The sequence below is a fragment of the Canis lupus genome, chromosome 18, assembly GCF_011100685.1.
Source record: "Canis lupus familiaris isolate Mischka breed German Shepherd chromosome 18, alternate assembly UU_Cfam_GSD_1.0, whole genome shotgun sequence".
In the NCBI taxonomy this organism is placed as follows: Eukaryota; Metazoa; Chordata; class Mammalia; order Carnivora; family Canidae; genus Canis; species Canis lupus.
Genome location: NC_049239.1, coordinates 13777616 through 13803736, shown reverse-complemented (window position 1 = coordinate 13803736; position 26121 = coordinate 13777616). Strand labels below are relative to the sequence as shown.

At 43.2% G+C, this 26121-nt stretch overlaps 2 long non-coding RNA genes across 3 annotated transcripts; one reads left to right on the top strand and one right to left on the bottom strand.

Annotated features, from left to right (window-relative positions):
* The first annotated feature begins 2745 nt into the window (after positions 1–2745).
* Positions 2746–23902, top strand: LOC111090892. 2 transcript variants are annotated; one of them, XR_005373168.1, is made up of 3 exons: positions 2746–3330; positions 7186–7300; positions 10821–10858. It is a non-coding gene; the product is annotated as an uncharacterized LOC111090892 (long non-coding RNA). The 2 variants fall into 2 exon arrangements; XR_005373169.1 differs by lacking the exon at positions 10821–10858 and adding an exon at positions 23077–23902 and having other exon boundaries at positions 2747–3330.
* On the bottom strand, positions 9290–13144 carry LOC119877231. Its single transcript, XR_005373170.1, has 2 exons — positions 12958–13144; positions 9290–9632 (listed from the first exon to the last, which is right to left on the bottom strand). It is a non-coding gene; the product is annotated as an uncharacterized LOC119877231 (long non-coding RNA).
* Positions 23903–26121: the final 2219 nt, after the last annotated feature.

Here is a 26121-nt window from a genome sequence, read left to right as displayed (position 1 = left end):
ATTACCCAAACCACCAAGGGAAATAAGAGTTCTGGGCTCAGAACCAATCCTAAGGAAACATCACACAGGTTTGGCACCTGTTTATCAATTTACTTGGTCAAAAGCACATTTTTCTGAATTTGTTAATGAGCATATTGATGGGAAGGATGGAATCAAAAGACTTAAGAAGGCAGCTGGTAGGGGAGCAGGAGGTAGCTCACACTTCCTTAACAAGCTGGTGCTAAAAATGTAAAAAAGGATCTTATGAACCAACTTTCAGAATCCCTGTTGGGGAATGGCAACGCCACCAGATCAAAGGAACCTGGGTTCCTGAATTACTGCAAGAAGCAGAGCCCCCCTTCCTCCCCACCCCCACAGACTTAGCATGGGCCGTGATAGGGGCCGAAAATGAACTTTGATTGTGTTAAGTCGCTGAGATTTTAGAGATACATTATCTAGACTGCTCTGCTTAGTACAGGGCCTAAATATAGAAAAATACAGTTATGCCCATCAAAGAAAGCCTAACAAAAGGAGGGACTTTGACAAGGATGGAAAAGTTTAGCCAGGCTAATAGGAAAAGATAAGTATGCCTTAGAAGAGTGTAACCGGGGACACCTGGGTGGTTCAGTGGTTGAGCATCTGCCTTCGGCTCAGGTCATGATCCCAAGGTCCTGGGATTGAGTCCCACATCGGGCTCCCTAAAGAGCCTGATCCTCCCTCTGCTTCTCTCTGAGGGAATAAATAAATAAAATATTAAAAGAAGAAAAAGATTGTAACTTATTTCTGGGGTGACCCCAGCCTGAGGCCTTGTGGCTCTGCAATCCCACCTTACCCAGGCTCCACCAACTGCTCTGAGGACTCTTGGGTTCTAATTTCTTCCTTGAGGCTTCTTCCAGGTTCTCTGAGGGCCAACTATTGCTCAGCATTGACTCCCTGCCTCCTTCGAGTACTAGCCTTTGCCTCTCATTGGCTCAGGTTCATCTCCTTGGCTTCACCCTGTGCCTCATTGTTGGCCGTGGCCTTGGGGCTCCTGGCCTGGCTCCCACCCAGCACCCAGAGTGCTCCCTGCTCACCCTCACCTTATGCTAGAGTTCACCCAGTCCCTCTTGGTTGAGTGACCTTCTGAGGGTTAGTTAGTCCAACATATTTTAATTATTTTTCCTTTCCCTTAATTTCTCTGAGTGGATTAAGTTAGAAAAATATCTATATTTATGCCCTTAGCTGTTTATGTTTTATCTAATTACATGAAAGAAAAAAAAAAACAACACCTTTCTCTCCAGCACCTAACTATGTGTCAACCAATGTGTTAAATGTTTGTACGTTTAGTTTAATCATTTCCAAAATACCCCTTTGAGGGAAGTATTTGTAGCATCACTTTTCCAGGATGAAAAAAAAGAGGCTCTATAAAATTAGGTATTGCTGAAGATCACACAGCTAATAAGAATCAGGGCTAGGAGTCTGAACTAGATTTCATCCCAAAGATTCTCTTGCCACTCCACAATGTTGACTGTGAGCACCCCATTCTAGGCTACAATGATTCAAACAGGTGTAGAGAGTTCAAGGCGAGCCTGGGGAAACAGGACGTACAAAAGTACAGGACATCTCCTGGCCATCAGAAGAATTTACATTTCTCCCAGCAACATGAGTAATAGAACAGACAAGTGCCCATCACCATTAAGGTGCTTAGTGAGCAGCAAAAATAATCATGGTGGATACCTGGGTGGCTCAGTCGGTTAAGCATCTGACTCTTTTTTTAAAATTCTATATTCTATTTATTTATTCATGAGAGAGAGAGAGAGAGAGGGGCAGAGACACAGGCAGAGGGAGAAGCAGGCTCCATGCAGGGAGCCCGATGTGGGACTTGATCCTGGGACTCCAGGATCACGCCCTGGGCTGAAGGCAGATGCTCAACCGCTGAGCCATCCAGGCGTCCAAAGCATCTGACTCTTGATTTCAGCTCAGGTCATGATCTCAGGGTTGTGAGATTGAGCCCTGCATCCGGTTCTTCCCACTTCAGGGAGTCTGCTGGAGTTTCTCTCTCTCCCTCTCCCTCTGCCCCTCCCCACTGAGCACTGTGCACATGCATTCTCTCTCTCTCTCTCTCTCTCTAAAAAAATAAAAAGGAAAAAAAATCATGGTAAAATTTAATAAGGACAAAACTTCAAAAGGTAAAATACAAATGCACCCTTCAGAGAGCTAATTTTTGCATACGCTTACATAAAAAGTATTCTCAGGTTCATACTGACCTCACAGAACAGCCCTACTGTTGCATTTTGATGTTGATGATCATGTTCAATATTGTATTGTTACTTTTTAAAGCAAGTGTCCAGGAGTTATTACCAAAATACAGCATGGAGAAACCATGATGTCATCTTTCCACTCGGGTCAACCTTGGTCGGGGCTTCGTTGGATTATGTGGCCATTTCTGGAGCCACTCATTGGGAGTAATATGTGAAGATCTTGGACATGTTTCAGGGCAAAACAAAAAAAAATTACTAGCTTGGGGTAAAGAGCCTTATTAACAAAGCCCAGGGGACCAGATTTATCCAGCAGCAGAAGAGATCCATGATTAGGATGAAAAGATCAGGAATTTCAGTCACCGTAGTAGTATTTGTCTGTGTGCACCCGAGCCACAGGCATTAGCATCATCAACTGAAATGCACATAAGAAATACAGATCTTGGGAAAATCCCAAGCCTGCTAAGGCAAATTTCTGTTGGGGGAGAAAGAAGTCCTCCCTCCCACCCGCCCCCAAGCCTTACAGACACTGACAATCTTTATGCCAGTGATTCTCAGCTGTACCTGCAGGTCGAAATCACCTGGAACCCACCCCAGAGAATCTGATTAGCTGGTCTGGGATGACCCCAGGGCATCAGACTGTTACCAGCTCCCGCAGGTGATTTTAAGGTGCTGCCAACATCGAGAACCTCCGCTCTGTGCTGTGATAGAAGGTAGGAATGCCAGCAGGCGACTGTTCAACTGCCATTGAGTAGTTGAGAAACAGGCTTATTAAGTGCGTGGAACATTCTCGTTAGATAATCCCCTAACATGCATCGTGAGTCACCTCTCCAAGATCAATACGTTTTATTTTTCTAACCGTGATTTGTCCACTCTGGTCATCAGGACCTGGGACTCAAAGTCGTTGTGAACAGAAGTCATGATTTTCTCTGGCTTTTGGTTCTTCCCTCTCCCTTTGATTCCAGTTTCTCTCACCAGGTGTCTGTGAGCGAGGACAAATAAAAATATTACAGGGTGCTTTGAAACATCGGTGTATGACCGAGAACGACCCGAGGCACCGGTGCTCACGGCGGCCTTCCTCTTCTCGGTGGCCGTGCATCATCTGTGACTCCAGGTAGTAAATATGATCTTTATTTTTTATTTTTTTATTATTATTTTTTTAAATCTGATCTTTAGAATCGCAGACAACGAACACAGGTTCACTTGCAGATACATTTGATTAGGCCCCAGAGAACAGGTGCTCTTCCCGTTGGGGAAATGTCCTGGAAGTCGTCAGGTACAGCAGGCAGCTATTGCAGAGCCGAATAGGGGTGATTGTGCTCCTGGTATCAGTAATCTGTGCCTTAGATTCCCTCTGCGTCTCTACCAGGGATCTTTGCCTTCAGGACCTTATCTGAGTGTGTAATGACATTCATTGGCTCCCGAAGGGATTTGACTATATTTCTGGTACTGGCTCTTCTCTCACACTCTTGAAATTACAGATAGGTAATTGGCCTCTTTCTTTTTTTTTTTTTTTTTTTTAAGATTTTACTTATTTATTCATGAGAGACAGAGAGAGAGAGAGAGAGGCAGAGACACAAGCAGAGGGAGAAGCAGGCTCCACGCAGGGAGCCCGACATGAGACTCGATCCCAGGACTCCAGGATCAGGCCCTGGGCCGAAGGCAGGCGCTAAACCACTGAGCCACCCAGGGATCCTCCAGCCTCTTTCTCTATAGAGCATAATTCAGCTCGTTATCTTTCATTTTAATTGTGGTAAAATACACATAACGTAAGAGGTACTATTGCAACCACCTTGAAATGTAGCATTCAATGGTGGTAAGTGCATTCACATTGTACAACTAATTTCCTGAATTCTTTTCACCCTGCAAGACTGAAACCCCCAAGCCAACATAATAGTACCTCTTATGAAACTTGCCAATCTCCCATCTCCCATCTCTCCGGCTACATACCATCTTTTGAACATGGGAATTATCAATTTAATTTACTCTAAAAATATCCTAAAATTCACTGACCTATGAAGCATTTTTTTTTAATTTTAATTTTATTTTGATTTTATTTAATTTCAGTTAATCAACATACAATGTCTTATTGGTTTCAGAGGTAGAGTACAGGGATTCATCAGTTGCACATAACACCCAGTGCTCATCACAACAAATTACCTCCTTAATGCCCATCACCCACCCTCCTCCCCTCCAGTGACTCTCAGTTTGTTTCCTATGATTAAGAGTCTCTTATGGTTTGTCTCCCTCTCTGATTTTGTCTTGTTTTATTTTTTCCTCTCTTCCCCGGTGATCCTTTGTTTTGTTTCTTAAATTCTGCATATGCGTGACAATATGATAATTGTCTCTCTCTGATTAACTTATTTCAGTTAGCATATCTTCTAGTTCTATACATGTCATTGCAAATGACAAGATTTCATTTTTTTTGATGGCTGAGTAGTAGTCCATTGTGTATATATATACCACATCTTCTTTATCCTTTCATCTGTCGATGAAAGTTCTTTATAGATTTTGGATATTAGCCCTTTATCTAAGTTATTTGCAAATATCTCTCCCATTCTATTGGTCACCTTTTGGGCTTGTTGTTTTCTTTGCTGTGCAAAAGCTTTTTATCTTGATGAAATCCCAATAGTTCATTTTTCCCTTTGTTTCCTTTGCCTTTGGAGACATGTCTGGGAAAAAGTTGCTGTGGCTGAGGTCAAAGAGGTTGCTGCCTGTGTTCCCCTCTAGGATTCTGATGGATTCCTGTCTCATATTTAGGTCTTTCAACCATTTTTAGTCTATTTTTGTGTATGGTGTGAGGAAATGGTCCAGTTTCATTCTTTTCCATGTGGCTGCCCAATGTTTCCAACACCATTTGTTGAATAGACTGTCTTTTTTCCATTGGATAGTCTTTCCTGCATTGTTGAAGATGAGTTGACCTTAGAGTTGAGGGTCCTTTTCTGAGTTCTCTATTCTGTTCCACTGATCTGTCTTGATGATTACAGGTCTGTAGCAGAGTTTGAAGTCCAGAATTGTGATGCCACCAGTTTTTGTTTTCTTTTTCAACAATCTTTTGGCTATTTTGGGCCTTTCTGTTTCCATACACGTTAGGATGATTTGCTTCAATGGCTTATGAAGGTTGACTTGGTGTTAGCCACATTTGCCAACCCAGTTTTATTAAATTAAAATATTTCCTTTCTCCTTTGTAAGTCCACATATCACTGGGCTAAGATACCATATACTCCAAAAGCAAGTATATTCTGATTTTTCTTTAGATAAAATGTTCATTTAACAAATAAAAGTAGAATACTATAAACTAAATTTCAATGGGTGAAAATTTAAAATTCTCCTAATACCAGCACTAGAGAAATAGTTAAATCTCGAATGTTGGGGGAAGAGAAAACTGATTCCACAAATTAAACAGTATGTATCAAAATAAAAAAATGTAGATAGTTCTTCATCAGCTATTCAACTGTCAAGACTTTACATAAATATTCACAAAAATAAAATATAACTTAAATCTGAATCAATAGGGGACTGGTTAAATACTTATAGTACAATATAAAAAGACCTATTATAACAACTGTTAAAAATAATGTGATAGTTCTATGTGTGCTGAAACAAGATCTAAAATATATTATTAAATGAAAAAAATCAAGGTATATAGAATGATATAAACTTTTTGTGAAAAAAAAACTTTGTGGAAAAAATCTTAATTTAATTTTTTTATTTTTTTTTAATTTTTTTTTTAAATTTTTTTTTTTTAATTTTTATTTATTTATGATAGTTACCAAGAGAGAGGGAGAGAGGCAGAGACACAGGCAGAGGGAGAAGCAGGCTCCATGCACCGGGAGCCCGACGTGGGATTCGATCCCGGGTCTCCAGGATCGCGCCCTGGGCCAAAGGCAGGCGCCAAACCGCTGCGCCACCCAGGGATCCCCCAATTTTTTTATTTTTTTTAAAAAAGAGAGAGAGACAAGGGAGGGGAAGGGGCAGAGGGAGAGAGAGAATCCCAAGCAGACTCTGCACTGAGCACAGAGCCCTATGTGGGGCTTAATATCACCACCCTAATATCATGACCTGACCTGAAACAAGAGTCAGACATTTAACTGACTGAGGCACCCAGGTGCCCCCCAAATCATAATTATATATATATACACACACATATCTCTTGGTGTCTAGATATATATTTCCTCTTTTAGAAAGATTCACAAGCAATTGTTAATAACTATACCTTGGTGGAAATAAGCAGGTGGTTGGGGGTGGGGAAGGGGAGGAACACATCTGTGTCTCATTTACACCTCTCAGTAATACCGGAATTTTTAAACACATGTGCTTGTATTACTTTAAAATTGTTTTTTAAATGTCAACCATGTTATCTAGTCAAGGAAATTACAGGTCATTTACATTTTACTATTATCATTTTCTAGAGATACAGAAGTACATTTTAAAGATCTCTCCAAAAAAAAAAAAAAAAAAAGATCTCTCCATTTGAAAGGCAAAACAAAACAAAGTTTTATTTCATGCCTTAGATATTTGGACAAATAATTACTTTTATGACTAGTTTAAGTCATATAGTCTTCCATGGTTCATGTTGTCTACAAAAAAAAAAAAAAAAAAAAACCAAGCCAAACCAAATCAACCAAACAGATGAATTTACTTTATTTTCTTTTTTGACAAGAGAATAAATGACACTTATTAAAAATCCCCAGTTTTCTCCTTGGTGTTCTGAAAGCAGTTTTTGTAGAAGCTTTATTGTTTTATTATTTCTTTAAGCCTTAGTGCAGGATTCATCATTTCCTATAGATTTTGCTTAGACAGTTTTGCTCAAAGATTGCATTATTGCATTGAATAGAATATAACATTTCAGATCCCTCAGAGTCTAAGGCACTTGAAGGTCCCATGTTGTAATAAGATTGCCTCTTTTGCTTCTTGTAGTCCTGGGAGTTAAGCTTTATTACAAGTGAAAATACTCTGCTTTTCTCAGGTCGAAGAGAGTCTTAATACCCATACTCTGAAACTTAGTGCAGTAGAGCAAAACTGTCTTCCCACTCCTGAAAACAAGCTCAAGAGTTCCATAGATATCATGCACCAAAAATTAGGTAAGAAAATTGTTTCCTTTTCTCTGTTGTGAACTGACATGTGACATTGAGTTTCTGTTTATTAGAATTAATATAATGTTTATCTCAGTGTGTGAATAAACACATTGAGCACTTACACAAATCAATGCTATGAGTCAACAAATAAGCCACACTGTTGTAGAACCAATTCTTAATGACTTTTTTTTTTTTAAGAAGATGTTTTCATTTAAAATGGATCACTTTGGGATCCCTGGGTGGCGCAGCGGTTTGGCGCCTGCCTTTGGCCCAGGGCGCGATCCTGGAGACCCGGGATCGAATCCCACATCGGGCTCCCGGTGCATGGAGCCTGCTTCTCCCTCTGCCTGTGTCTCTGCCTCTCTCTCTCTCTCTCTCTCTCTCTGTGACTATCATAAATAAATTTAAAAAAAATTTAAAAAAAAAATAAATAAATAAATAAAAAAAAATAAAATGGATCACTTTGAAAGGCAATAAACAGGACCCAAACTCACTTGTAGTTACTAGAATTGGAAAGTCACATACACACAAAAAAAGGAAAGTCCAGGCTGCATTATACAATTTTAAATGGTATTCCTGATTGAACTCGCCCATACTATGTCCCAGCATAAGAATGCAGAATGTACTTATTTAGAATTGAGTAGTACTCATTGGAAAATAAATTTCTGGCAAAAACCACAAACTATGTGTGGTTCCCATAGAATTAAACAAAAATAGATCTTGTTCAAAATAACAATAAAAATCCCATGGGACTGACTAATAAAAGATGACTGGCACAATTTGAATTCCATTGCAAGGGCTACAGAGAATTTTAAAAATTAGTAACGCAGTGGAATCATTTATCATTCTTTATAACTAGAGCAGCCGTCTTGGAGCTATCCTGGTGACCATGTCTTCAGTAAGAGCTCAGGCTACTGACAGTGGGAAAAACAGAGGTTGCTTCCTCTATATTGGGGGTTTCAACAGCCCAGCAGTGGGTCATCCAGACACCACAGGAGGCATAGCGCTGATTCCAGTAGGATCATACCTTAAGTACAGCATCTTGCTTAATTTGTGCTAAAGTTTCTAAAATGTCCTCCCACGGATAAGTGGCTTTTCTTGCTATCAGATTCTAAAATAATATAATCAGAATATACAGTTCTTTAAGTGTTTTCACATAAGGATGAAAATTACCATGTCCAATACCATGATTTCATGTATATGTGGAATTTAAGAAACAAAACAAAGGAGCAAAAATAAATTAAAAAAAAAAAAGGAACAAGAAAAAAAGAGACAAACCAACAGACTTTTAAATTAGAGAATAGGGACATCTGAGTGGCTCAGTGGTTTAGCGCCGCCTTCAGCCCAGGGCCTGATCCTGGAGACCAGGGTTGGAGTCCTGTGTCAGACTCCCTGCATGGAGCCTGCTTCTTCCTCTGCCTGTGTCTCTGCCTCTCTCTCTCTCTCTCTATGTCTATCATGAATGAATAAATAAAATCTTAAAAAAATACAGTTAAATAAATAAATTAGAGAATAAACTGGTGGTTACCAGAGAGGGGGTGGGGGGGCATTTGTGGAATAGGTGAGGAGATTAAGAGTCCATTTAACATGATGATGAGCGCTGAGTAATGTATAGAATTGAGTCACTATATTGTACACCTGAAACTAACATAATACTGTGCATTCATAATAGTGGAGTTTAAAAAGTAAAATAAAATAACTAAAAAACAAAGAAATTATCATATCAGATTTTCTGTTCACTTTGCATACTAGAAATACAGCATGGTCCCAAGCCCCTTCCAGTGTCATATAATTTTTACTATATTCAATAAAAGCAATTTATTTATAAAAAGAAACATAGCTAAATGGTTATGTATTTTTTTTTCAAATGTACATCCAACAAGGGGCTTGAACTCATGATCCAGAGATCAAGAGTTACATGCTCTACCAACTGAGCCAGACAGATGCCCCTGCAATTTTTATATCTTTGTAAGAATTTTTATATAATAAACTCAGTGATGAGGAAAGATCCTTTATTTGGAATATGTGTCTTAGAAAATATAGTCATTTAAAATATAGTAAAGATTCCTGTGCCTATTAATTTTCTGAGAAGGATTTTCTAGGAGATGTTAGAAGGTTCCACATAGAAAGGACTTAAAACAAGCAGCTAGAAGAAGGGAATGGTAGGAAACTGCTCCAGGGCTCTTAGGAATCGAGGGCAGTACTGAGGGCTGGGTGGACAGATGCACAAGAAACAGCATCAAAGAGGTTTCCTGTTCAGCAGTCGGTGAAGGGGAAGAGGATCCAGGAGGCAGTTGAAGAGAGCAGAGGTGGGGGCCTGGAGGCGAGTCTCTGGAGCCTGGAGCAGAAGAAAGCCCACCAGTGATGAAACACAATTCTGGACCCCAAATGGGGGGGTGGCAGATGGGGGTGGGTGTCACTGACTGAGGGTGGTGGGTGGAACAGCCTCATAGTAGCCATCGCAGGGCCACAGGGAAATACATAGCCACTAGATCAGAGGGCCCCTTCCGGCCTGGATGAGAAGGCGCAGTCTCACAGAGGAGGTCCATTGACGCCTGGGTGGTAGGAGGCACAGAGGTCCTCATGTCGACAGTGGCCCTTTGTGGCAAAGTGTCGCCAGACAGGGAGGTTGATTTGTCTTCTGTAACTTGGGGGCCATCCTTGGGCGGGCGGGTATTTTTGATAGGAGACCAACTTTTGAGCCTTCAGGAATTTCTCTGCTCTTTGTGAAAGCCTCCTCTGGGAGGACCACCATGGTGGAAGGAGTCCTTTTTATATGACAAACCCTACCCCCAAAGTTGCCAGCTGCTCTGTGAAACTCACCAGGTTGACCTGGGGTCAAGTACAGATGACTGGTGCAGAGTTACTCCCTGAAAGGCCACTCTCCCTGCTTTTGGATTTTGTAGATCCTGTGTCAGTAGCATGATCCCCCCCGCTCTGGTCTGTGATCACTGTGCTTTGTGAAACTGTGCATCCCCCTTGTACGTAGCCTTTCACAGTGTCCATGGCATCATTGTGACTTCCCAACACTAGAGTAAGGTTTTCTACCAAAATGAGTGAGGCTCTTGATGCCCTCTAGACTATCCACACCTCCCAACATGGGAGAATTGTGAAACTTTCCGCAAGACTGCCTCCCTGGTCTCCCCATTCTCTTGGTGTCGGTTTCTTGGGGTTTGACACAAGCCCATGAGATGTCCTCTAAAGCCTCTTACGGGCTATCCTATCTTCTCTCCAGCCCACTTTAGTTAGAGCACGTCATTGTGAGGCCACCAGTCCTTTCATCTGAATTCTATGAATCTCCACCTGGCCTACCCTTGGGTAGAACCTGGACGGTACGGTCGCCCTCATTTAATCTTCTTCCCTACATCCCTGGCACTGGTTGTTTTCTGTGAAAATGCAGTGAACAGGTTCGGTTTTGCACTGGCCCTGAGGAAATGGGTCAGGAGTTGTGTGGGCAAGAGGGAAGGATGAGAGCTGTTGGAGAACTGAGAATGAATTTTTTTCTTTTAAACATTTTTTATATCAGTAATAAATGCAGTGGGAAGAAAGAGAAAGAAGAAGAAGAAGAAGAAGAAGAAGAAGAAGAAGAAGAAGAAGAAGAAAAGAAGAAGAAGAAGAAGAAAAGAAGACCGAAAAGAAGAAGATAAGAAAATACAAGAAGAAGAGGAAGAGAAGAAGAAGGAAGAAAAGAACCTCCTCCTCCTCCTCCCCTCCTCCCTCCTCCTCCTCCTCCTCCTCCTCCTTCTCCCCTCCTCCCCTCCGCCTCCTCTCCTTCTCCCCTCCCCTCCTCCTCTCCTCCCCCTCCTCCTTCCTCCTCCTCTCCTCCTCTCCTCCTCCTCCCTCCCCTCCTCTCCCTCCTCCTCCCTCCTCCTTCTCCCCTCCTCCTCCTCCCCTTCCTCCCCTCCTCCTCCTCCTCCTCCCCTCCTCTCCTCCTCCTCCTCCCTCCTCTCCTCCTCCCCTCCTCTCCTCCTCCTCCTCCTCCTCCCCCTCCTCCTCCTCCCCTCCCTCCTCTCCTCCTCCCTCCTCTCCTCCTCCTCCTCCCTCCCCTCCTCTCCTCCTCTTCCTCCTCCTCCTCCCTCCCTCCTCCTCCCCTCCTCTCCTCCTCCTCCTCCTCCCCTCCTCTCCTCCTCCTCCCCTCCTCTCCGCCTCCTCCTCCCCTCCTTCCTCCTCCTCCTCCTCTCCTCCTCCTCCTCCTCCCCTCCTCTCCTCCCCTCCTCCTCCTCCCCTCTCCTCCTCCTCCTCCTCCTCCTCCTCCTCCTCCTCCTCCTCCTCCGCCTCCTCCTCCCTCCTCCCCTCCTCCCCCTCCCCTCCTCCTCCTCCCTCCCCCTCTCCTCCTCCTCCTCCTCCTCCCTCCTCCTCCTCCTCCTCCCTCTCCTCCTCCTCCACCTCCTCCTCCTCTTCCTCTTCTCTCTCTCCTCCCTCCTCCTCCTCCTCCTCCTCCCTCTCCTCCCTCCCCTCCTCCTCCTCCTCCTCCTCCTCCTCCCTCCTCCTCCTCCTCCTCCTCCTCCTCCTCCTCCCTCCTCTCCTCTCTCCTCCTCCCCTCTCCTCCTCCTCCCTCCTCCCTCCCCTCTCCTCCTCTCCCCTCCTCCTCCCTCCCCTCCTCCCCTCCCTCCTCCTCCTCCTCCCCCCCCTCCTCCTCCTCCTCCTCCTCCTCCTCCTCCTCCTCCTCCTCCTCTCCTCCTCCCTCCTCCTCCTCCTCCTCTCCTCCCTCCTCCTCCCCTGCCTCCTGCCTCCTCCTCCTCCTCCTCCTCCTCCTCCTCCTCCTCCTCCGCCTCCTCCTCCCTCTCGCCCTCCTCCCTCCCCTCCTCTCCTCCTCCTCCTCCTCCTCCTCCTCCCCTCTCCTCCTCCTCCGCCCTCCTCCTCCTCCCCCTCCTCCCTCCTCGCCTCCTCCTCCTCCTCCTCCTCTCCTCCTCCCCTCCTCCTCCTCTCCTCCTCCTCCCTCCTCCTCCTCCTCCTCCTCCTCCTCCGCCCTCCTCCTCCGCCCTCCTCCTCGCCTCCCCTCCCCTCCCTCTCCCCTCCTCCCCTCCTCTCCTCCTCCTCCCCCTCCTCCTCTTCCTCCCCCTCCCCTCCTCCTCCTCCTCCTCCCCCTCCTCCTCCTCTCCTCCTCCCCCTCCTCGCCTCCTCCTCCTCCTCCTCCTCCTCCTCCTCCTCCTCCCTCTCCTCCTCCTCCTCCTCCTCCTCCTCCTCCTCCTCCCCTCCTCCTCCTCCTCCTCCTCCTCCTCCTCCTCCTCCTCCTCCTCATCCTCCTCCTCCTGCCCTTCCTCCTCCTCCTCCTCCTCCTCCTCCTCCCGCCTCCTCCTCCTCCTCCTCCTCCTCCTCCTCTTACTTCCTTCTTCTTCCTTCGTCTGCTTCTTCTTCTTCTTCTTCTTCTTCGTACTTCCGCTTCTCCTTCTGGGAGAAGGAGAAGAAAAAGAAGGTTTCCAGTAAGGAAAGCATGAAATGCAAACCATTTGTGAGTGTAAGTGTTAGCTGTTTTGCCCTTGCAAATGGCTGGATGGGATTATCCTCCACTCCTCAATCCTTTCAAAAGAAAAGAAAAAAAAATTCCTGCTGTTTGTTGTTACTAGATCCAGTGACCAGGTCCACACAAGCCCCACAGACTAGGGAGTAGTTCTCTACAGGGACTTCACACCTGCTGGTGTGCAGGGCTCCCATCTTCCCACCTGGATGCTCTTTGAACGGCCGTGCAGGTATCACAGAGTCATGACTGCTATCAGGGAAGCTGCGTCTCTCGAAGACTCAGAATTGTTTGGACATCACTATAATATGTCTGTAGAATGACGTTGTTACCAAGGTACATGATGGCAGAGCAGAAAGAGCATAGATTTGTTCTGTTCCATTCCATTCTATTCTATTCTATTCTATTCTATTCTATTCTATTCTATTCTATTCTATTCTATTCTATATTCTATTTGAGAGAGAGAGAGAGTGACCAAGAGGAAGAACACAAGTAAGGGGAGCTGCAGAGGGACAAGGAAGAAGCAGGCTCCTCACCGAGGAGGGAGCCTGATGTGGGGCTCGATCCCAGGACCCCGGGATCATGACCTGAGCCTAAGGCAGACACTTAACTGACTGAGCCACCCAGGCACCCCAAGAACATGGATTCTGAACTCAAAATCTTGGTTCCACCTTCCCAGGCATATCATCTTGCACAAAGTCATCTTACCTAAGCCTCAGTTTCTGCATCTATAAAATAAGGATAATAATTCAACGATTTTTTTGGAGGGAGGTAAATGTGATAACAGTTTTTTTTTTAGTGTGTCTTGAATGTAAAAGGCTCTTTAGCAATTATTAGCTATTATTATTGTCCTTGTTTTGAGTGTTGGTATAATTTCCTTTATTAATCGTTACACTTAAAATTTATACTCCCTCCTTGCCAATCCAATATTTTTATTCTTGAGTCTCTCATGGTCCAAGAATGTTGGTTAAACAATTGTCTCCACTGCCAGGTTGGAAAGGCCTTGGGGACAGAGATCTGGTCAACTATGTCTTTGTATCCGTCCCTCTAGCCTGGCCTTCCCTACATGAGTTGTTTTCCACATGCTGAACACGGCTGAATATACCAGAGCCTATTTAATTAAGCTTACTTGAACCTTTTCCGTTTGAAATTACTAAAAATATGCCAGTATTTCAAAAAGCCTAAATTCACCTCCAAAATACTTATGAAATATATTTCAACATATACAACCAATGCCCAGGCATAATGGCAATGTCGAAGTGCTTAGCAACACCCTACTGCTGCTTGCGACTGTTTATCAGGAAATAGCTTTATGTATCTATGTGTTTGTTCTCATTTGAAGTTTTCCCAGGAAATGTAAGATGCACAAGTATCATCAGCTTCATTATGTAGGTGAAGAAGGTGAGACAAATAAGATTACTAAATACCTTCATGAAAATCTGTTATTTAATCAATGGTGATACTGGTACAATACTAACATCTCAAAAAAAAAAAAAAACCTAACATCTCCTATATTTCACCCCCTTTGAAAGAGAACATTTATGTCTCAAGATTAAGCACTGGTATATTTTGGGACCTAATTAGAGAGTTGAATGCATAATTGGATGCATAGTAATATTATTACTACTGCCAATGTAACTTCCATCCCTGGTTAGAATTCATTTTTTTCTTCCCTTCTATTCCAAAAACTCTGTTGATATGTCCCTAATGGCACTTATCGTAGACCATATTCCATCAAAGACAATGTGACTTTTATTTTTTCAACCTGAAGTATCCAAAGTGTCCTTTACAGAGTAGGGTTGATATCATTACAAAGATTAGGTGTCCCTGACTGGTAGACTTTTTCAGGGAAACAAAGATTGAGCTGTGCTGATTGCTCCATGGTTTGGGGAGGGCTCCTTGTGATTAGTCTACGAGCTTAACAAGGATGCAGAGTAAGGCAAGTGAGTCCATGACACACAAGGAGGGAACATTACTAATTAAGAGAGACTTATGTTTCCTGGATAAAAGGAAAGAGGGCCGTTTCATACTTAATGTTGCTTTAGTATTTCTTGCCGATAATCTATTGTAACTGTGTAATAAAAATTTCCCCCTGCTTTCTTTATAAAAGTCATCCTGAGGAAAGATAGTGACCCTTCTCAGAGGCTGGCTCCTATTTTGGGTAGGTTGTCTCCACCCTCAACAAAATGGGCTTCAGCTTGGAAACTTGTATAACGGTTGTAAAGTCACATTAGACCCAACTCATGTCACAGCGCCAGGCAGGACAGGACAAGAGTTGTCCACTCATCCGTTTTCCCTCACACACACATAGACAAGTAAGATTTCTGAAGGGCTAAAGGGGGACATCTACCATGTTAGTGGGAACCCACTGGGACTTGCCTTGCTAAAGGCAGAGAGACAGCTAGGTAAGGAGGGTAGACTACGTTCCCCCTACCACCCCAAATCCCTTCCCACCGGGCTAGCTGATGCTTGAAATTCCATGAACAGTGTTTTATCCCTTAGTTTCCTAATGAGGACACTCCTGAGAAAGAAAAGGCATCAAACCTTGGTGTGTTTTCTCTTTCTGAGTCTTTAGAGGAAGGAGTTGATCAAATTCATTCTTAAAAGCAGTGTAATAGAGACTAGGGCTACTGGGCAAGGAGAAAACAGAAGAGCGGAAAAGCTCTAGGCAGCTTCCCTTGGGCCAACGGGAGACGCTAGGTCCCTTTATCCTAGGAACATCCTCACCATTAAAGGAACAGCAAAGAATCCTAGAACTAATCCTTTAAAGGAATTCGTGTGTTAGCTGGACTTGGAGATGAAATGTCATTTTCTGCAAGTCGTCTACAACTGAGTTGTCTTTTGCTCAAGATTCTGATATAATGACTCATATCCTAGAGGCTTTGGAAAAATATCTCTAATGAGATATTCTAAATTCTGAGTGTGGTCATTATATCTAAAACAGGAGTGCAAGCCTTTTTGCTAGAAATACTGTAAGACGGAAACCAGTTCTTCTTCCATAGCACTGTTCAACTGTTCTTAAGAAACTGGGCGGTGAGAAATTCCTCAGCGCTGCTATTTTTCTCTTTCCCTGGTAGACCAAGGGCTTCGAGTTCCAAGATCCTTCTGTCTTTATCAGGGCAAGTGCAGCAGCAGCCACGGTGGCGGTAGCTTCGATAGGTCGCCCTATCTTTGCCCCTCTTTCCCTAGTTCTAAACTTAAATGTGGTCACTCCTTTCCTTTCACAGACATCTCTGGGAACATGATAGCTCAGGCTATTACTTTGCTCTAGTGCAAAGTCACATTTTAAGCAATGCAGTAATTCCATTGTATTTGAAACTATCACTGAGATATGTGAGAAAGTTCACAAAAACAAAGGCGATACCTGCTTTTTAAAAGATCTGTTAGCAGTGTATCCAATAGGGACGCCTGGGTGGCTCTGCGGTTGAGCGTCTGCCTTCAGCTCATGGCTTCATCCTCGGGTCTGGGATCGCGTCCCATATCGGGCTCCCTGCCAAGACCCTGCCTGTCCCTCTGCCTCTGCCTCTCTTTCTGTGTCTCATGAATAAATAAATAAAATCTTTAAAAACCAAAAGTACAGAGGAGATAAAGTACAACATGATGGTTAGAGTTAACACTGCTTTACGGTATATTTGAAAGTTGCTAAGAGAGTAGGTCCTAAAAGATCTCATCACGAGGAAAAAAAATTTTTTTTTGTAATGATATGAAGAGATGAATGTTAACTAAACTTATCGTGGTGATCATTTCACAGTATATGTATGTTAGGTCATTATGTTGTATCCCTTAAACTTACAGAGTGCTGTACATCGGTTTTATCTCAATAAAACTGGAGGGAGGGGATCCCTGGGTGGCTCCGCGGTTTAGTGCCCGCCTTTGGCCCCGGGCGGCATCCTGGAGTCCCAGGATCGAGTCCCAAGTCGGGCTCCCAGCATGGAGCCTGCTTCTCCCTCTGCCTGTGTCTCTGCCTCTCTCTCTCTCTCTCTCTATGTCTATGAATAAATAATAAATTTTAAAAATAAAAATAAAATAAAATAAATAAAACTGGAGGGAAATAAAGGTAACTGTGAGATGATGGATCATGTTAACCAACTTTATTACGGTAATCATTCTGCTGTTCTCACATATATCAAATCATCAGGTCATACACCTTCAACATATAACGGTATATGTCAATTATATCTTAATAAAGCTAGAAAAAAACCCACCCTGGCTATTTATATATTATTGGGAGTGCAAACAATAATAATAATAATAATCCAGTTTATGCTTGGATAGTGGTCTATGTGAGATGTTCTTTGGCTACAGTATTTTTCTTATTTTGCCCATAGTTGTATATAAGCTAAATTGATATGGTTCACAGGAAGCTGGAGCTTCCTCTTAGGCTCAGCCACGAGCCTAGACCAGACCTCCGTTTTTCATGGAACCAAACATTTGTGTGGCTACTACATAGCTTAGTGCTTCGTACTGACACAGGAAACACGGCAGCTGAAGAAGCCTCTGTGCCCCCAGGGCTGGTTCCTCAAAGCTCCTTCTTTCAAGTTCCTCCAACTTGATTCCTTTTTTTTTTTATAATTAAAAAACAACTTAAAAATTTTTTTTTAAATTGTATTTATTTATTCATGAGAGACGCAGAGAGGCAGAGATATAGGCAGAGGGAGAAGCAGGCTTCCCTGTGGCAAACCTGATGTGGGACTCCATCCCAGGACCCTGGGATCACGTCCTGAGCCAAAGGCAGATGCTCAACCACTGAGCAACCCAGGCGTCCCCCTCCTTTTTTTTTTAATTGACTTTTTTTTTTTTTAAGATCTTTTATTTACTGATTCATGAGAGACACAGAGAGAGAGGCAGAGACACAGGCAGAGGGAGGAGCAGACTCCTGACAGTGAGCCCCATGTGGGACTCAATCCTGGGACTTCAGGATCATGCCCTGAGCCAAAGGCAAACACTCAACCATTGAGCCACCCAGGCATCCCTGGGCGTCCCTTTTTTTAAAAAAAAACTTTTATTTAAATTCCAGTTAGTTAACATATAGTGCAATATTGGTTTCAAGAGTGGAATTCAGTGATTCATCATATACAGAGTGCTCATCACAAGTATGCCCCTCAATACCCATCCCTCCATCTAGCCCATCCCCCACCCCATCCCTCCATCACCCCTTAGTTTGTTCTCTATCATTAAGACTTTCTTATAGTTTGCTTCTCTCTCTTTTTGTCCCCCTTCCCATGTGCCCATCTGTTTTGTTTCTTAAATTCCCATATGGGTGAAATCATATGTTATCTTTTCTCTCCTCCTTGATTCCTATGGAATCCTCTCCCTCAATCACTCAGTTTATCCTACCCTGGTTCTCTAGAAATAAAATCACTTTAATTTATGAAATGGCTATCTCTAAAACTCTCTAAGTGTTTTGTAGACATTTTCCTATTCAACCTGCAACATCTCTAATAGTCCCATGAGAACCCTAGTTCCATCACCGCAGCAAAGAAAATTTGGTGCGTACAGTCTAAAATATTTGCATACAGCAAGCTGCTAAAGCTGCTGTCACGAGGAACTAAAGCTTAATCCATTAAAATATGGTTGCCTCATTTCTTTAGAACCCCAGATTTTTTTGTGTGGTGCATGCTGTTGTGGTGAAAGGATGTAGAAATGTTACTTTGCAAATGGAAAAAAGTAATTTAACCTTTCCGATAAAACTCAGCAAGCGTGAGATTGTCACAATTAGAATCAATTGTCTTTTCCAAATTTAGGTGACCTCTTTTAAGTGGAACAATTGAAATCTAATTAAACACAAAAGAAGTTAAGGTTTCATTCAAGAACCAATATCTAAATTCAAAAATTATTTCAGGGCCAAGGCTCTGCTTACTTTATTTATTTTTATTTTTTAAAAGATTTTATTTATTTATTCATGAGAGACACGGAGATAGGCAGAGACAGAGGCAGAGGGAAAAGCAGGCTCCCTGCGGGGAGCCAGATGTGGGACTCGATCCCAGGACCCCGGGGTCATGACCTGAGCTGAAGGCAGATGCTCAACCACCGAGCCTCCCAGGTGCCCTGGCTCTGCTTACTTTAAACTGAAAGATAACTAATAGGGAATTTTTTAAAAATTGGAGGTGCACACTGAAGTATTTGATATTCCTACAATGAGTACATTCTGTGATTTTATCAGCTACTTTCAGATGTGAAAGAAGTAGAAAAACTTGAAAAGTAAAATCACTGATAGGAAGGGCTGTAATCAGTTTTGTGGGGCAGAAACAAGTGACCACATTATTTGGAGATAAGAATATTCAGTACCAGATTGTCCCTTTTATTTGTGACTTCAGGGAGGGGTAGAGGAGGAATCAACAAGTGGCTTTTTTAGCCAATATATTAACTTCACTTCAGGAGCTCCACAGAGAGGATTAGCATAACCAGGAGATCTGGGAAGGATCCAGAGTGTTCTTTTCCATGACTTGCTAGAAGCAAAGAACCTCCTCAGATGTGGCGTGTCCCTATTCACCGAAGCTCCCCACTCTTGGTTGGGTTGCCTTGGTTTTCTGTGGGCTTGCTTAAGACCAATAATAACAATTCTTGCACGTAAAGTGTCTGCAAGACACTTTCTTATCCTTGTCCTCACCCAGCCCATTATCTCCATCTGCCAAATTCAGGCACAACACATGCTCTCTGAAATCCGGGCTGCAACCACTCCTCAACCACCACGAGATGCTCTGTTGAGATACAATCCATATTTGGGGCAGATCGGAGGAGAACATCTGTGCGCCGCCCTAGGCCTGGCCCTCAAAGCAACTGCCGGCCTCGTGTGCGGTTCTCGCAGGGGTGGACAATCAGCTGCAGGGACAGAGCTCTGGGTGGGGACCAAGGACAGCCGGTTCTGCGCCCTCCTGCCCCCCAGATCCCACCTTCCCAAGCGGAGTCACTGTGTCAGATCACACAGAATGCGCACTGTTGTCCACTGTTGTAACATGGGCCTGTGAGTGACGCCTATCTTTCGTTGGCGCACAGAGCCTGCGGGTCGCAATCACCCTCCTGGGGGGCCAATGACCCCCCCACGAGCCATGAGATCTAGAGATCTGCCATGAGAAACTTACATTCCGCCTTTAAAAACGCCCAACAGGGATTAGGTCCCCCCTTGACCTAAGCTAAAACGAGACGCATGAGGACATTCTAGAGATCAAAGAATGCCAGGGTAACTATGCAATGGGTTTTAGAGAAACAGACTCCACTTTGACAGTGAACCCGAATCCTATCCAACCCTCCTGAAAAAATAATATTCTTTACCAAAAACCACACAAGAAAGAAACTTCAAAACTTCCTTTAGAAAACGCCCAGTCTTTCCTGGCAGTGGTGAAATGTGAACCCTACACTTCTACTGGAAGTGTCCATGGCTTCAGTAACCGGGTTCCTGTGGGTGGCTGCAGGTCTCCACGTGCCCCCAGGTGTTTTCCTGTTTTATGAACAAGTGTAGTTCTCTCCCTGTCACTGTAGCAGTTTGCATGTTATGATTTCAGAGTACTGGAAGGCTGCGATTATCACCGTATTTTTACAAAGAGGAAAACTGTAGCATAAGGAGATGGGCCAGCACTTACAGTCCGGGATTCCCAAGATGCAGGCACGGGGTCGCCGGGAGACCAGAGACCTTTCAGAGGTTAATGCCACCTTCCCTGTCCCACCACACATCTGTGTAAGGCAGGGGTTTCTTCATATATGAACTTCAACAAAAACAACACATGGGCAGCCCGGGTGGCTCAGTGGTTTAGTACCGCCTTCGGCCCAGGGCGTGATCCTGGAGTCCTGGGATCAAGTCCTGCATCGGGCTCCCTGCACGGAGCCTGCTTCCCCTCTGCCTCTGTCTCTGCCTCTCTCTCTTTCCGTGAGTCTCTCATGAATAAATAAATAAAATCTTAAAAAAAAAAAAAAAAAGTGGCAATGGTGTCAATGCAGAAGCAGATTGTTGATTCCAATTGCCTTTTGCTAGGCCAGACATCAAAGAGATTTGCAAAATGTAAAGCAATGCCATTCTTCTTACTGAATGTGTTTTTTTGCAAAATACGGTTGCCTGTTATGAAATATGTATTCATGTTAATATGTTATAGGTTTCTATTGTTACTTTAAAATGAAATATTAAGTGTTGTTTTGTATTTCTCAGTTTTAATTTCTGATAGGGCAAATAGCAATAGATATAACTCATGTAACCAAATGCTCTTTGGGGTCCTCAATGAAATTTTAAAGGAATATTGATACTAAAAAGTTTGAGATTCGGGTGAAAGAATAAAACCCTTATTAAAAAAACGCAAGTCTTAAATAAAATCTTTAAAAAAAAAAAAAAGAAAAAGCAAGTCAAGGGACGCCTGGGTGGCTCAGTGGTTGAGTGTCTGCCTTTGGTTCGGGGTGGGATCCCCGGATCGGGGATCGAGTCCCACATGGGCTCCCCACCAGGAGCCTGCTTCTCCCTCTGCCTGTGTTTCTGTCTGTGTGTGTCACTCATGAATAAATAAATAAAATCTTTTAAAAAATAAATAAAGCAAGTCAAGAGATGCCTGGGTGGCTCAGTCAGTTAGCATCTGCGTTCTGCTCAGGTCATGATTTCAGGGTCACGATATCAAGCCCCGCATTGGGCTCTCTGCTCATCAGGGAACCTGCTTCTCCCTCTGCCCCTCCACCCATTTGTGCTTGCCATCTCTCTCTCTCTCTCTCTCTAATAAATAAATAAAATATTTTTTAAAAAGCAAGTCAAATAATATTATCAAAAGAGAATAAGGATAGATTTGAAATTAAAATGAATTCACTGTTGTAGGAATTAAAAAAGATAAAAGGTATTTTCAATTAAATCAAGAAAGAAAATAAAGCTTTAGGCAGAAGATCCATAAGCAAGAACCAAAGAATTTGGAAAAACAAAAATCAGACAAAGGCCCTCTCCTGAGACTTTCACAGCAATTTGTTTTTCAAGGGAAATTGAGATGTATTTGCACAATGGGCTATTAGCAAAATCATTGGGAAGGCAGAGAGTGTTGTTAGCAGTAGAAGTATTATGGATGGATCAAAATATTTGTAGGTCTAAATCTATCAGCTAAATTAACATGAGATCTCATGTTGACGCATGAATTGATTCTAATTAAGAGACAAGTCAGGATACAACCTAAATGTTTACTAATTGTGAATTGGTTAAATAAAGCGATACATCCCTATGGTGCATATTCAGCCAATTATGTTCCAAAAAGAATATTTAATAACTTGGAGAAACATTTACAAATATAAAGACCAGGTTACAAAACAATATTTGGAAAAATATAAGTATGAAAAGAGGGGTGCCTGGGTGGCTCAGTCGGTTAATGTCCAACTCTTGATTTTGGCTCAGGTCATGATCTCATAGATCATGAGATTGAGCCCCACATGGGGCTTGCAGGAAGTCTGCTTGATGAGTCTTTCCCTCTGCCCCTCCCCCCATTCTCTCTTTCTCTCAAATAAGTTTATTTATTGAGAGAATAAGTTTATTTATTTGAGAGAGAGAGAGGGAGAGAGAACAGAAGCGTGGGGGAGGGGCAAAAAAAGGGAGAAGCAGACTCCCCACTGAGCAGGGAGCCAGATGCAGGGCTCGATCCCAGGACCCCAAGATCATGACCTGAGCAGAAGTCGGATGTTTAACTGACTAAGCCACCCAGACGCCCCAATAAATAAGTCTTAAAAAAAAAAAGAGAAAGAAAGAGACAAGAAGGCTACAAACCCAAATGTTAATATTGGTTATCTCAGAATGATGATGAGTGATTATTATTACATTTTTTTGTATTTTATTGTATATTTAAAATTTCCCCCATGTGATAATGACAATAATAATAGTACAGCAAATTTGTTTCTGTAGAGCTATCTAACATTTTTGTTTTCTTCATGCAGTGCCAAGCTAGAGCCATCTCTCCCCAGACAAGCCACACCCACTGACTCCTCTTGGGTTTTAATAAATAGCCCCAGGAAGTCAGTCCTTCCCCTTCCAAGGGCCTTCTGGAGCACTCTGTTCTGCTTTTGAACCCAGCAGCTCCAGCATGTGCTAATTGATTTTATTCTGCAAATTTAGAATTAGGTAGTTGGGAGCAGAGCGAACTCTCCCTGAAATAATGAATGCAAATTAATGTGAAAGTATATCCCCAGGATTTCCTGTAAGAATCTTTTATTACAGTGACAGGAGTTTTTACAAGTACTTATCATAAATAATTTATTGCCTCTGCTGGCAGGCTAGATACCTTACGTGACTGTTACTATGGGAACATCAATGTCCATATACAGTTTAATTCTATTCCCAGAAGCCGAAATGAAAGTCGGCATTATCTTCATGTTACAGATGTGAGAACTGAGGCATTCAGAAGCTAAGTCGCTGGCCTGGATCCAAGGACAATTCAGAGGAAGAAGAGCTGGAACTGGTTCTGTTGACACCCAACCCAGGACATTGTGGTTAGAGCTAGAAGCCTTCACATCATGTGCACGGGGAGCTTGGTTTGCATGGATGGACTCTTCTATGCTAGGGTGACTCCAGGACAGCCTGTCACAAGCCTGGGGTGAGCACCAAGAGTCTTCTGACCTGGAGGCAGCTTATGGGAGGAAGAAGAGGATGCACTAGCCTGGGACCCTTACTTTATCCAAGTAGAAGCCAGGGCAAGCAGGAAGTGAAGGCAATATATGTGTGCATGAAAGAGAAAGTGCTAAGAAGCATTTAGACAAGTAACAGGAAGGCTGTTTCATTTTAGATAAATGTGGCAAAGGGAAGACATGCAGAGCTTATTCAGACAGAAAGGCTAAGAGGTTCTTTTTAAATTGTCAAAGTGCTGGAGTGACAACAGACTGACTTTTCTCCTGCCATCCTCACTGTCACAGGAGAATGATGACCCTTCCCCAGCTCATCTTCTAATCCTCTGTTTTGGGTACAATGAAAAGAACATTGAAAAAGCTACACAGGGAAGGTCCACATTTTATGTGGAGGCAATAGTCTAAGAAAGCAAAGTTATAGTCAAATGACTTAAGAAAAGAGAATTACTGGCTTGCAAAATTGATATAAAAATCTACCCTCTCGGGACATCTGGGTGGCTCAGTGATTGAGCAGGTCATGATCCCGGGATCCTGTGATCGAGTCCCGCATGGGGCTCCCTGCTTCTCTCTCTGCCTGTGTCTCTGCCTCTGTGTGTGTGTGTGTGTCTCTCATTAATAAATAAAATCTTTAAAAAAAAATCTACCCATCGCTTTTCATCCTTTAATACTGTGTAACGATTGTCACAAATAATACGTAATAAGGCTTTGCATAAATAACAAATTTGTTAATAAGACCCTCATACTTATACCATGTCATTTTTTACTCTGGTCTTGATAAGAGAATTATAGGTCACTCCAAACCCGGGGTCAGCAAATATTTTCTTTAAAGGGCCACATGGTGAATATTTTAGGTTTTGTAAGTTATACAGGATCTCTTTAAAAATGTAAAAATCATTCTTAGGTCAGATGTACAAAAGCACAATTTGCTGTCCCCACCCTAAGCTATGACAGCAAGCATAAGGGCCACCCATAAAGGGCAGGAGGGCAGAGCGGACGGGCCATCCATATCCACCTCTGTCATTTCCACAGACCCAGTCTGTCCTTTTCCCATTGTGGCTCCAGCCCCTAGGGCAGTGCCTAGTGGCCATTGGGCCTAAATATGTGGTTGCTGATTCAGTAAATGATGGCTGGGCTCTGATGGTTGTACACAGCACAGTGTGTCCTACACGCATGGGCATCTCAGTGGAAAAAAACAGTATTGAAAGGGAGTTACGTTAACAGAGGCCTCTTTTACATGCAAATCATCCTGGATGGAGGAACACAGGTATTTCCTGGTGGAGAGGAAGGAAACTAACAGTTCCTGAGCCAATTTTATGCTAATGTGTTTAACACATTATTTAACAGAATCCGCATACGTCATTACGAGATAGAGGATATTACATTTTTGGGGTAGAAAACTGAGCTCGGGGAGGTTGAATAACTTTTTCAAGTTCCAAAAATAAATGTGTAGCTACCCAGGATTCAGATCCAAGCTTGTCTGTTCCCACACTTCAGGCTCCTTCTAGTATACCTGACGACAGAAGCGGTTGTATTTCTCGCTCTACCATCTGACCTTGGAGAGGATCGCTTCACCTCATTCATAAGACACAAACTTAAAACAGCTAGCCATCTCAGTGAGATGGAAAACTTCGTGAGTGTTACAAAACACAGCACACGGCACTACCTCACACTCAATAAATATTTGCTGAATTTGAATGTGCTTGAACATCTGAATTGGCTGACGCTCATGAGAAGGGAGAGAAGAGGACGTGGAGGAAATGCCTGACTTATCACTCAAGAGGGAGAAGGGGGAAAGTATGAAATGCATCCTTTTAAAAGAATTAAATGATTCTGTAGATGGAGGTAAAGTTCAGGCAAAGCAGCATCCAGGGAGAAGGAAGCACTTGGGTTTCTAGGAGAACTCACATAAACGTTGCGTCAATTTTCAAAGGATTTTTGTTTTTGCTTTTGTTAGCAACAGAGCCTTTCTTCAGAAACATTATTTTGAAGCCCAGTATAGAAAACAAATACAGAGCTATTCTTAGGCCTGCTCTCTGGTTTCCATGGTGTCCCCTAAGGCACTTTTATGGAACCCCTCAGGCCAGCTCAGGGCCTAGTTTGAAACTTCCTGTTCTTCTGCCTCTTCCCTCAACGCCCAATCAAACGTAGTATTTATGATTAATGAAGGGTGGGTGTTCCCCTTATCCTAATAAGAGCATAGAGGTCTACTCTGTAGAGCTTGTTCTTGCTGATGGTTATCATATGCAGAGGTGGAGGTGACTTTAGGCCTGGTTTGATGCAGGGGTCAGAAATATGTATCCCTCTGTTTTTTGATCCTGCATTCTCTATGAAGATGCCATTCTCAAGCAGGCTTTTTCTACTCATGACTGAGATGGCAATCAGCAGTTTCGGGCCTCTGTCATCCCTGGAGTATCTACAGTCTCGGGAGTCTCGGGAGAGAATGACTCTTGATTAATAACACAAGACTTCTTAAAGGATTTTACACCATCAGTGATGTGCTCATCCTGGTGCAATTACTGTGGTTGGAGTAATCCAGAATTATGATTGGCCAGGCCTGATTCATGAACCCAACCCTAGAGTCAGATGGAAGGCCAGCATCACCAGCACACAGGGATTGAGAAGGATTGGTGTGAAGATGATGCCCCAAAGTGATACTGAGCACAGAAAAACATGCCCCCTCCAGTGATCAGACATGATCATGATGGTAAGGAGCACAACATGGGGAGATTTGAAGACCAGGTTGGCTGAAGTAATGGTATAAGGAAAAGGTAGAAGTAGAACAAACGAGCAAAGAGAAAAGGTG